Here is a 12,608-nt window from a genome sequence, read left to right as displayed (position 1 = left end):
GGCCAGGATCAACCTGTTGCTTTTATTAGTAGGAGGTTGACCCCTAGAGAAAAGCGTTAGTCTGCCATAGAGAGGGAGGCCTTTGCTGTGGTCTGGGCACTGAAGAAGTTGAGGCCATACCTGTTTGGCACTCACTTCATTGTTCAGACAGAAAACAAACCTCTACTTTGGCTAAAACAAATGAAAGGTGAAAATCCTAAATTGTTGAGGTGGTCCATATCCCTACAGGGAATGGACTATACAGTGGAACATAGACCTGGGAGTAGCCACTCCAATGTAGATGGACTCTCCAGATATTTCCACTTATACAATGAAGACTCATCAGGTCATGGCTAGTCTTATTGTCCTTCGTTTGGGGGGAGGGTTGTGTAGGAAAGTACCATCTTGCCTGGCATGTTACCCCCATTTTTCACTGTATATATGTTGTTTTAGTTGTATGTGTCACTGGGACCCTGTTCTCCAGGGCCCCAGTGCTCATAAGTGTGCCTGAATGTGTTACCTGTGTAGTGACTAACTGTCTCACTGAGGCTCTGCTAATCAGAACCTCCGTGGTTATGCTCTCTCATTTCTTTCAAATTGTCACTCACAGGCTAGTGACCAATTTTACCAATTTACATTGGCTTACTGGAACACCCTTATAATTCCCTAGTATGTGGTACTGAGGTACCCAGGGTATTGGGGTTCCAGGATATCCCTATGGGCTGCAGCATTTCTTTTGCCACCCATAGGGAGCTCTGACAATTCTTACACAGGCCTGCCACTGCAGCTTGAGTGAAATAACGTCCACGTTATTTCACAGCCATTTTACACTGCACTTAAGTAACTTATAAGTCACCTATATGTCTAACCTTTACCTGGTAAAGGTTAGGTGCAAAGTTACTTAGTGTGAGGGCACCCTGGCACTAGCCAAGGTGCCCCCACATTGTTCAGGGCCAATTCCCCGGACTTTGTGAGTGCGGGGACACCATTACACGCGTGCACTACATATAGGTCACTACCTATATGTAGCTTCACAATGGTAACTCCGAATATGGCCATGTAACATGTCTATGATTATAGAATTGCCCCCTCTATGCCATCCTGGCATAGTTGGCACAATCCCATGATCCCAGTGGTCTGTAGCACAGACCCTGGTTCTGCCAAACTGCCTTTCCTGGGGTTTCACTGCAGCTGCTGCCAACCCCTCAGACAGGTTTCTGCCCTCCTGGGGTCAAGCCAGGCTTGTCCCAGGATGGCAGAACAAAGGACTTCCTCTGAGAGAGGGTGTTACACCCTCTCCCTTTGGAAAATGGTGTGAAGGCAGGGGAGGAGTAGCCTCCCCCAGCCTCTGGAAATGCTTTCTTGGGCACATTTGTGCCCAATTCTGCATAAGCCAGTCTACACCGGTTCAGGGACCCCTTAGCCCTGCTCTGGCGCGAAACTGGACAAAGGAAAGGGGAGTGACCACTCCCCTGACCTGCACCTCCCCTGGGAGGTGTTCAGAGCTCCTCCAGTGTGCTCCAGACCTCTGCCATCTTGGAAACAGAGGTGCTGCTGGCACACTGGACTGCTCTGAGTGGCCAGTGCCACCAGGTGACGTCAGAGACTCCTTCTGATAGGCTCCTTCAGGTGTTGCTAGCCTATCCTCTCTCCTAGGTAGCCAAACCCTCTTTTCTGGCTATTTAGGGTCTCTGTCTCTGGGGAAACTTTAGATAACGAATGCAAGAGCTCATCAGAGTTCCTCTGCATCTCTCTCTTCACCTTCTGCCAAGGAATCGACTGCTGACCGCGCTGGAAGCCTGCAAAACTGCAACATAGTAGCAAAGACGATTACTGCAACTCTGTAACGCTGATCCTGCCGCCCTCTCGACTGTTTTCCTGGTGGTGCATGCTGTGGGGGTAGTCTGCCTCCTCTCTGCACTAGAAGTTCCGAAGAAATCTCCCGTGGGTCGACGGAATCTTCCCCCTGCTACCGCAGGCACCAAAAAGCTGCATTACCGGTCCCTTGGGTCTCCTCTCAGCACGACGAGCGAGGTCCCTTGAATCCAGCAACTCTGTCCAAGTGACTCCCACAGTCCAGTGACTCTTCAGTCCAAGTTTGGTGGAGGTAAGTCCTTGCCTCCCCACGCCAGACTGCATTGCTGGGAACCGCGACTTTTGCAGCTACTCCGGCCCCTGTGCACTTCCGGCGGAAATCCTTTGTGCACAGCCAAGCCTGGGTCCACGGCACTCTAACCTGCATTGAACGACTTTCTAAGTTGGTCTCCGGCGACGTGGGACAACCTTTGTGCAACTTCGGCGAGCACCGTTTCACGCATCCTCGTAGTGCCTGTTTCTGGCACTTCTGCGGGTGCTACCTGCTGCTGAGAGGGCACCTTGTCTTGCTCGACGTCCCCTCTGTCCCCACACGCAATTGGCGACATCCTGGTCCCTCCTGGGCCACAGCAGCGTCCAAAAACCCTTTTTGCACAATTTGCAGCTAGCAAGGCTTGTTGGCTGTATTTCCACGGGAAAACACTTCTGCACGACTCTCCACGGCGTGGGGGATCCTTCCTCCAAAGGGGAAGTTTCTAGCCCTTGTCGTTCCTGCAGAATCCTAAGTTTCTACTGTCCAGTAGCAGCTTCTTTGCATCCACCGTTGGCATTTCTTGGGCATCTGCCCATCTCCGACTTGCTTGTGACTTTTGGACTTGGTCCCCTTGTTCCACAGGTACCCCCGTTTGGAAATCCATCGTTGTTGCATTGCTGGTTTGTGTCTTTCCTGCAGTATTCCCTTATCACGACTTCTTTGTCCTTTGGGGAACTTTAGTGCACTTTGCACTCACTTTTCAGGGTCTTGGGGAGGGCTATTTTTCTAACCCTCACTATTTTCTAATAGTCCCAGCGACCCTCTACAAGGTCACATAGGTTTGGGGTCCATTCGTGGTTCGCATTCCACTTTTGGAGTATATGGTTTGTGTTGCCGCTATCCCTATGTGTTCCCATTGCATCCTATTGTAACTGTACATTGTTTGCACTGTTTTCTAAGACTATACTGCATATTTTTGGTATTGTGTACATATAACTTGTGTATAATTGCTATCCTCATACTGAGGGTACTCACTGAGATACTTTGGCATATTGTCATAAAAATAAAGTACCTTTATTTTTAGTATATCTGTGTATTGTGTTTTCTTATGATATTGTGCAAGTGACACTAGTGGTACTGTAGGAGCTTCACTCGTCTCCTAGTTCAGCCTAAGCTGCTCTGCTAAGCTACCATTATCTATCAGCCTATGCTGCTAGACACCCTATACACTAATAAGGGATAACTGGGCCTGGTGCAAGGTGCAAGTACCCCTTGGTACTCACTACAAGCCAGTCCAGCCTCCTACAGGCCTCCCTCCCAGCCTCCTTCAGTGCAAGCAATGCGTCGACCATAGCCTGCTTCCTCTATTAGCCATACTGCCTACCTCTTGCCAAAGACCTAACCAACAAAAAACTCATCCCGGACACCTTGGTACCTGTTAGAAACGGGGTCTTTTGTTGGCAGTCAGGTTACCCCCTGTCCAAGTAAGGACCCTAACTCTAGTCAGGGTGAAGGAGAATCACCCTCAGTTAGCCCCCACTCACCCCCTTGGTAGCTTGGCATGAGCAGGCAGGCTTAACTTCAGAAGCAATGTGTAAAGTATTTGTACCAACTCACACAGTAATACAGTGAAAACACTACAAAATGGACACCACACCAGTTTAGACAAATAGGTAATATTTATCTTAAGCAAACAAGACGAAAAAAAAAAAAAATCCAAAATACACAAGTTGAAATATGAATTTTCAAAAGAATAAGTCTTACTCCATATAAAACAATGGAAACGATGATTTTGCACAAAGTACCTGGTTAGCATAAAAAATAAAGCCGCACAGGCAAGTGTGCGTAGGAAAAGGGTAGCAATGCATCAATTCCTTGCTCGCAAGTGAGCCAGTGCGTCGTTTTCTTCTCCGGTTGGGTCGGCGATGCGTTGATTTCCAGGCGGGGCACCTCGGATCCACGCAGAGACGGCTTGACTTTGATGCCCAGGGACGATGCATGGAAAATTTGGTCACAAGGTGTGAGAAAACTGCTCTGCCTGGGGTTTGCGTCATCAGCGTCCATAAGTGGGTGTTGCACGTAATTTCTCCAGCGGCAATGTATCGATCTCCCAGCCGCGATGCAGCTGGAGCGTCAATTTCAGCCACGAAGCCTACAACTCGTCGTTTATCAGCTGCGTTGCAGATATTGTGTAGAAAATTTCCCTGCACAGCGTTCTGTGCATGGATTTTCAGCTCTTGTCTGCCAGCTTCACCTTTCAAGGGCCCAGGGACTGGATAGGGCACCACTTGGCAAGGCAGGAGTCTCAGCAGAGAGTATATATGTTAGCAAGGGACGTCTTTGATGGCCCTGAAACTTCAAAACAGGAGGCAAGCTCAGTTCAAGCCCGTGGAGATTCTTCTCAAGCTGGAATGCACAACAAAGTCCAGTCTTTGTCCCCTTTCACATGCAGAAGTAGCAACTGCAGGATAGCCCAACAAAGCACAGTCACACGCAGGGACAACACTTTTCCTCAGCTCTTCAGCTCTTCTCCCTGGCAGAGGCTCCTCTTGGTCCCAGAAGGGATCTAATTTTCAGGGTTTTTGGGTCCACTACTTACACCCCTTTCTGCCTTTGAAATAGACATACTTCAAAGGAAAGTCCCTCTTGTTTGTAAGATCCTGCCTTGCCCAGGCCGGGCTCCAGACCCACACCCGTGGGTTGGAGACTGTAATATGTGAAGGCAGACACAGCCCATTCAGGTGTAAGTGACCACTCCTTCCTTCCTCTCCAGCCCAGATGGCTCATCAGGATATCCAGGCTACACACCAGCTCCCTTTGTGTCACTGCCTAGAGGAGAGGTGCAAACAGCCCAACTGTCAAACTGACCCAGACAGGGAATCCACAAACAGAGTCACAGAATGGTTTAAGCAAGAAAATGTCTACTTTCTAAAAGTGGCATTTTCAAACACACACCCTTTACCAAATGATGTATTTTTTAATTGTGAGTTCAGAGATACCAAACTCCATATTTCTATCTGCTCCCAAAGGGAATCTGCACTTTAATCATATTTAAAGGCAGCCCCCTTGTTAACCTATGAGAGCGATAGGTCTTGCAACAATAAAAAACGAATTTGGCAATATTTCACTGTTAGGACATGTAAAACACATCAGTACATGTCCCACCTTTAACATACACTGTACCCTGCCCATGGGGCTACTTAGGGCCTACCTTAAGGGTGCCTCACAGGTATAAAAAGGGAAGGGTTGGGCCTGGCAAGTGGGTACACTTGCCAAGTCAAATTGGCAGTTTAAAACTGCCCACACATACACTGCAGTGGCAGGTCTGAGCCATGTTTACAGGGCTACTCATGTGGGTGGCACAATCAGTGCTGTAGGCCCACTAGCAGCATTTGATTTACACGCCCTGGGCACATATAGTGCACTTTATTAGGAACTTACTAGTGAATCAGATAAGCCAATCGGGGATAAACCAATTACCAATACCATTGATACAGACAGCATAAACACTTTAGCACTGGTTAGCAGTGATAAAGTTCCCAGAGTCCTAAAGCCAACAAAAACAGGTAAGAAAAAATAGGAAGGAGGCAAAAAGTTTGGGGATGACCCTGCAAAAAGGGCCAGGTCCGACAGTACCCAATATTCTGCCATTTACCAAAGAGGCCCTTGTCACCCTGACAATCCCCTCTTACGCAAATCTACTCTCGCCCTTTTAACTATTCACCAGGTATGCCCCTCTGCTGCCTCTGGACTGTACCAACCAAGGGCAATACTCAAAGGTCACCTGATTCCAAGCCCCCAGTCACTGCAGCCCATCTGAAATATCTGGACACCGGAGTCATTAATGCAGCACACAAGCAAGTGTAGCAAACACAGGAGCCAGGTTCACCAAATTTTGGTGGAGCCCATTCCTGGGTCATATAATCTGTTCCATCAAGCCCCAGTGCCTGTGCGGCTTGCATGATTCCCTGACTCACAAAGCCAATGGTCCTTGAAAAAGACCTGGAATGAGCACACACTCCTGGCACCAGAAAAACGAACTAGACACTCATTTATTTATTTTGTACAGGACCAAACCCAGCGTGCACCTCTTAAACCTGGAAACCAGGGAACAAGTACTAAAAAATAGGCAGGACTAATTGGCAGAGGTAATTATGTCACTTCCTCATAGGGGTGGCCCTCGTAAGCTTATCATACCCTTCTTTGCAGTAATAGCTAATGTTTAAACTTTGAAATGTTAGTTATGAGTATATGAATATCCTTTACAATATTTTTTTTCACATATAAACCACACTTTCATGTCGATCTACAGATAACTGCAAAAAAGCGAATGTTTGATGCAACTCACAAGCCTATATTTAAAAAGTAACTCATGCCTCTTCAAACATTCAGTCATACTTGCTAGGCAGTAAAACCACAAACTAAGGATTGCAGATACTTCTTTAAAGAGCTATGGACTATTGTTATCCTTTATATTGTGAACATATGAAGTGATCAGTGATGACCCATAACGCAAAAGGCACTTACATGTGATCTGGGCAGAGTGCCATAGGACATGAGTGCAGCTTCAGATGTTGGCATCACAGAGGTATGATCAGGTTTGTTCTTATCAGTGCTCTGAAGTGGCCATCTCACTGAGCGTTATACATAAAAAATTAGCTATTATCACAAATGAAAATATGAGACGCAAACACGTTTTAAGGCATGGGCAAAGTGGGCAATTGCCAAGGGCCCCCACTATCCGTGGGGCCCCCTGGGAAAGTCATCTACCTCTGTTTGACCTCTGTCTTTTTCTTTATCTAACCCATTCTCTTTCTCTCTGTCTCTATTTGCGCAGAGGCATCTTAAGGATTTTTGTGGCCCCATGCAAGGAATATTTCTTTTTTTCTAAAGACTTTTTATTGATTTTAGCATTTTGGCAACACAAATAGTGAACATTTTCATCCTTATACAGCAATGCCTTTATTTTTGTTTTGAATGACCCCATTGCAGAAACTTTGATGCATATTCACAAGAAAGTGGCGCATCTGTCCCGATGCACCACTTTTCTTGCATCCCCCTACCGCCACCTAACAACACCTTGGTTACGCTGTATTTATAATACGGCGCACCATGGTGGTCGTTAGCACAATAGTGTCAAAAATTTTTACGCTGTTGTGGCGCTTTGCTGCACTAGCATCAAAAAGTTTGACGCCAGTGCAGCAAAGCACAGGGAGGCCCATAGGTTACTATGGGTGTGTCATTTTAACAAATGCCCCCCCTTGCATACATATTGCCTGGCGCAGGCATAATGTGGCCACAAGGGGTTGCAAAGTGGCACAATGCAAGCATTGCACTACTTTGTAAATCTGGCATGGGGAAAAGGCCACCTTAGAGTAAAAAGAAAAATGATGCTAAGGGGGGTGCAAGGTGAAGCTAGGGGCTTGTAAATATGCCCCTTTGTTTGGCATAATGCAGGCTTTAATTGTCAGAAACTGAGTAAGGAAATGCAAAGTCGTTCCAAACAAGGACCCCTAAAACATGGGCCCAATTCACAAAGGTAAGCTTAGACCAAAAGTCTAAGTTTAGACCTAGAGTCTAACTTTACTCATAGTAAAGGTCATCATCGGCAGCTTTAGCGGTAATCCCATCAATAAAAAAGTCCAAATGGGGCGGAAGATCTATGTCTTATCTTGGCGCCAAACTGTGGAATTCTCTACCTTTGGCCTTACGTCAAACTAGCCATGAATTATCCTTCTGTCGGCTACTTAAAACATGGCTGTTTTAATCTCTGTCCCTAAGGCAGTGTTTTAGAATATTTCTGTATAGCGCTGGGAGGCCTTTGGGTAGCCATGCGTTCTATAAATTCTCATAACATAACATAAAGTTACACTTTTGGTCTAAGGTTAGACAAAAAGTCTAAACTTAGACCAAAACTCTAACTTTACTGATAGTAAAATAAGACTTTTGTCTAAACTTAGACTAAAAGTCTAACTTTACTACGAGTAAAGTTAGACTTTAGGTCTAAACTTAGACTTTTGGTCTAAGTTCACCTTTGTGAATCGGGCCTAGTGTCTTGCCTAGGGCCCCAAAATTCCTTAAGATGGCACTGGCAGGGCGTCTCTTCCATTGGCGCAGCAGGTGCAGTGGCACTGTGGACCAGAGACTTGAGGGGCTGTAGGAAGCTGGTGTGTGGTGGGTACCTGTGGTACTTACACGTTATACCAGGTCCAGGTATCCCCTATTAGTGAAGTGCAGGCAGTGTCTAGAAGCCAGGCTGTCTAAGGGTAGCTGTGAATGAGCAGCCAAGGCTTATCCAGGAGACATGCAAAGCTCATGCAATACCACTATAGTCACACAGCACTTAAACACATGAAAAAAAAAACACTCACTTGTACAAAAATAAAGGTACTTTATTTCTGGGACAAATCACCACAAAATACTAGAAGAGTAACCACCATTAGGAGGTAAGTAATACACAAAATATATACACTAGTAATCAGAAACAGGCATAGAAAAGGTTAGAAAACAGTGCAACTAGCAATAACCAATAGTGACCCTATGGGGAGCACAAACCATACACTAAAAAAATGGAATGCGAATAAGGCACCCCCACCTATGTAAGTAAAATGTGTAGAGGGGAGCTGGGGGTATCAGAAAACCACAAAGGTAAGTAACACATTGGATGCAGATGATGTCCCACGGTGGAAGGATGATTGCAGATGGGTGTCGGGGCAGGAATTCCACCAACAAGCATTGGCAAAGACAAACTTGCGGTTAGTGGAAAAGTGGTGCTGCCAGGGACCAGCAAGGCTCAGGAGGACTCAACCCAGGAGGGGGAGTCACAGGGGATCCTCAGTGTCGCAGAGAGTCCACAGGAGCAGAGGCACCACCCACAGGAGTCTCACATGACGGGGACACTGTAGTCACAGAAGAAGCCCATGCAGCACTACAAAAGAAGATCCCACGCCGCATGAGAACCATGCAGGAGGCTGTGCTTTGCAGGATGGAGTGCTGGAGGCTGGAGCTACACGTTGCCTAAAGATCCCTTGGAGGGGATGTAAACAAGGCTGGAGCAGGAGCCGTGGAAACAAAGTTGCAGAAGAGTCTTCTACATTGTAGCAGTCCTGCTAGAATCTTGTAAGCTGAATCTGAGGACCCACCCAAGAGAGAGACCCTAAATAGCCCTGAAAGGGGGATTGGTCACCTAACCAGGTAAGCACCTGTCAGGAGGGGGCTCTGACATCACCTGCCTGGCCTGGGCACTCAGATGCTCCCAGAGGTCCCTGCCAAGCTTGGAAACAAGATGATAGAACCCTGGGACCCTCTGGAGGAGCTCTAGGCACCACCCCTGGGGTGGTGATGTACAGGGGAGTGGTCACTCCCCTTCCCATTGTCCAGTTTCACACCAGAGCAGGGACTGGGGGGTCCCTGAACCGATGTGGACTGGGATTTGCACGGAGGGCACCAAATGTGCCCTACACAGCCATACCAGTGGCTTGGGGAGGCTACCCCTCCCAAGCCATGTAACACCGATTTCTAAAGGGAGAGGGTGTTACCTCCCTCTCCCAAAGGAAATCCTTTTTTCTGCTTTTCTTGGCTTGATCAGATCAAGCAGCAGGAGGGCAGAAACCTGTTTGAGGGGTGGCAGCAGCTGGGCTTCCAGGAAAACTCCTTAAGACTGGTGGTAACAATGCTTGGGGTCCTCTAAGGAGCCCCCAGAATGCATGGAATCATGCTTCCAATATGTGTAACAGTATTGGGGTATGATTCCGACATGTTTGATACCAAACATGGCCAGGTTCGGAGTTACCATTATGTAGCTGGACATAGGTAGTGAACTATGTCCAGTACACACGTAAAATGGCGTCCCCGCACTCACAAAGTCTGGAGTTTGTAGGGGTACCTCTGCTAGTGCACTGGTGTTCTCACACACAGGTACCTGCACCCTGCTGTTTGGGCTGAGAGAACCTACCATAGGGGTGACGTATAGTGACCTGGTGTAGTGACCTGTAGTGAAAACGGGTGCATGCAGGCTGCAATGGCAGGCCTGCAGAACCCTTTGCATGGGGTCCCTATGGGTGGCGGCATAACTGCTGCAGCCCATAGGGATCCCCTGGAACCCCAATGCCCTGGGTACCTAGGTACCATATACTAGGGACTTACATGGGGGACCAGTATGCTAATTGTGGGTAGAAAAGGGTACAATTTGGAGGAGAGAGCAAAACTACTGGGGTCCTGGTTTGCGGAATCCTAGTAGACAGAGTCAGAAATACTCACAACAGGCAGAAAATTGGGGTAACCATGCCAAAAAATAGGGTACTTTCCTACAGGGGCCCACTGAGCCCTGGTTATTGCTGCACTTTATCATCCAAGCAGCAACCAGCGGGTTTAGTTCCTTCATTGCACCTAGGCCCAGGACACACTTGCTGCCCTAGTCGTGTTGTGTCTGTGTGGGTGGGTTGCACTGCTACCACTCTCTATAAAAGTATACTTTGCATTCAAGGCGCTAGCCTTGCTCACATCAGTTAGTGTCCTAGGCTGAGATCTAAGCCATTCAGTGCTGAATTTGTGCTTGTTGTTTCCGGTGTTGAGCACCGGCACTTATTTTTGAGGGCTGGGGCTTATTCTACTGCCTCAATCATTTGCTGCAAGCAAAAGACACATTATGGGAAAGACGGAGGAAGGGAAAAACGAAAAAGCGTCACAATGGGAGAAAGTAGAAAGCTGCAGGAGTGAGCTGAAGGGGCGAGGAGTGGCTGTAAATGGATTGGAGAGGCCGAGGTGGCTTCAGGATTACACTGCCTCTGTATTCTGTGCTCACACATTTAATTGCAGCAGCTGCGTGTTTAAGAGAAGGGCTTTGGGCACAAATTAAGCACTGAAGCCCTGACTGTAGAACCGAAGGCCAGAAGTGTGGTGAGCAGGAGTGAGTGGGAAGGTGTCAGAACCCCCTCTCTCCCCTCCCCCCACACCCTGAAGATCAGAAACATAAGTCACAGGAGCTGGACTTTAACTTTCTCAATTAAAAAAAAGTGCTCATAAAACAATATTTCCTTGGAGGGACTTCTGAAGCGATCGAACACATTCCTGAGACATGATGATAACACGCAATAAAGTCCGTCCTTGGGGTGAAGAAGAGAATCATAAAGATATCTAACGACGTGGATAGGGTGGAACAAGAACAGCTGGCTCAGCAGGCCTGGGGGGTGGGTAGGGGTATGTGATCCTGGTGGTGGGAGTAATTTACCCACAGTCCCCTGCATCATTCAGATGGGGGGGGTTCAAAGCTTCCATCATCCCTTTCAGCCTCAGACTACATCCTACCGACAGACACGGGCCAGGGGATCACCGGAACTGGTGCCACAAGAGGAAGCTGTCAGAATCTCATGGCCCATTTCTTCACAGAAGTGAGGTCACAAGGCTCAGCCACAAACTAATGCCAGATGACCAGGCTTCAATTTCCCTTGCCCTCACACAGGAAGTGAGGTCACAAGGCAAAGCGTCCTAGTTATGTCAGATGACCAGACTTCGATGCCCCTTGCCCTCACACAGGAAGTGAGGTCACAAGCCGAAACGACCTAGTTATGTCAGATGGCAAGATTTCAATGCCCCTTGCCCTCACATAGAAAGTGAGGTCAAAAGGCGCAACAACTTAGTGATGCCAGATGACCAGACTTCAGTGCCCCATGCCCTCACACAAGAAGGGAGGTCACAAAGCGGAGCGATCTAGCGATGCCAGATGACCAGCCTTCAGTGCCCCTTGCCCTCATACAGGAAGGGAGGTCACAAGGCAGAGTGACATAGTAATGCCAGATGACCAGATTTCAATGCCCCTTGCCCTCACACAGGAAGTGAGGTCACAAGGCGCATCAACCTAGTGATGCCAGATGACCAGACTTCAATGCCCCCTGCCCTCATACAGGAACTGAGGTCACAAGGCGCAGTGAAAAAACTAACGCCAGATGACCAGACTTCATTGACCCTTGCCCCCACACACGAAGTGAGGTTACAAGTCGCAACAACAGAGTGATGCCAGATGACCATACTTCAGTGCCCCTTGCCCTCATGCAGGAAGTGAAGTCACAACTCACAATGACAGAGTGACGCCAGATGACCAGAATTCATTGCCCCTTGCCCTCATACAGGAAGTGAGGTCACAAGGCGCAACAACAGGTGATGCCAGATGACCAGACTTAAGTGCCCTTTGCCCTCACACAGGAAGTGAGGTCATAAGGCAGAGTGACATAGTAATGCCAGATGGCCAGATTCTATGTCAGGACCGGAGGCTCCGATTATGCTTCTCTTTCCATGCTTTACTTTCTCAGCAGCCAATCAAAAAAGATATTTAAAACACTACATTTCCTATAAAGTCACATGACCAACTATATCAACTAAAGCATTGATAGTATTGGGATAAAATACTTCAAGTCAGACCCGAAGAACCTGTCAAATTGAATAAATACTACAGGTCGGGCCTCCAGAATTAAAGATAGTATTGTTGGTCAATACTCCAGGTCACATCTCCATAGTGGGATACAATGGTCCCGAAGGGGATCTGGTGCCTCATACAATAATCCCC

This window comes from Pleurodeles waltl, chromosome 8 (genome assembly GCF_031143425.1).
Source record: "Pleurodeles waltl isolate 20211129_DDA chromosome 8, aPleWal1.hap1.20221129, whole genome shotgun sequence".
NCBI lineage: Eukaryota > Metazoa > Chordata > Amphibia > Caudata > Salamandridae > Pleurodeles > Pleurodeles waltl.
The sequence above is the reverse complement of the archived record's forward strand: the minus strand, read 5'-3'. Positions refer to the sequence as shown.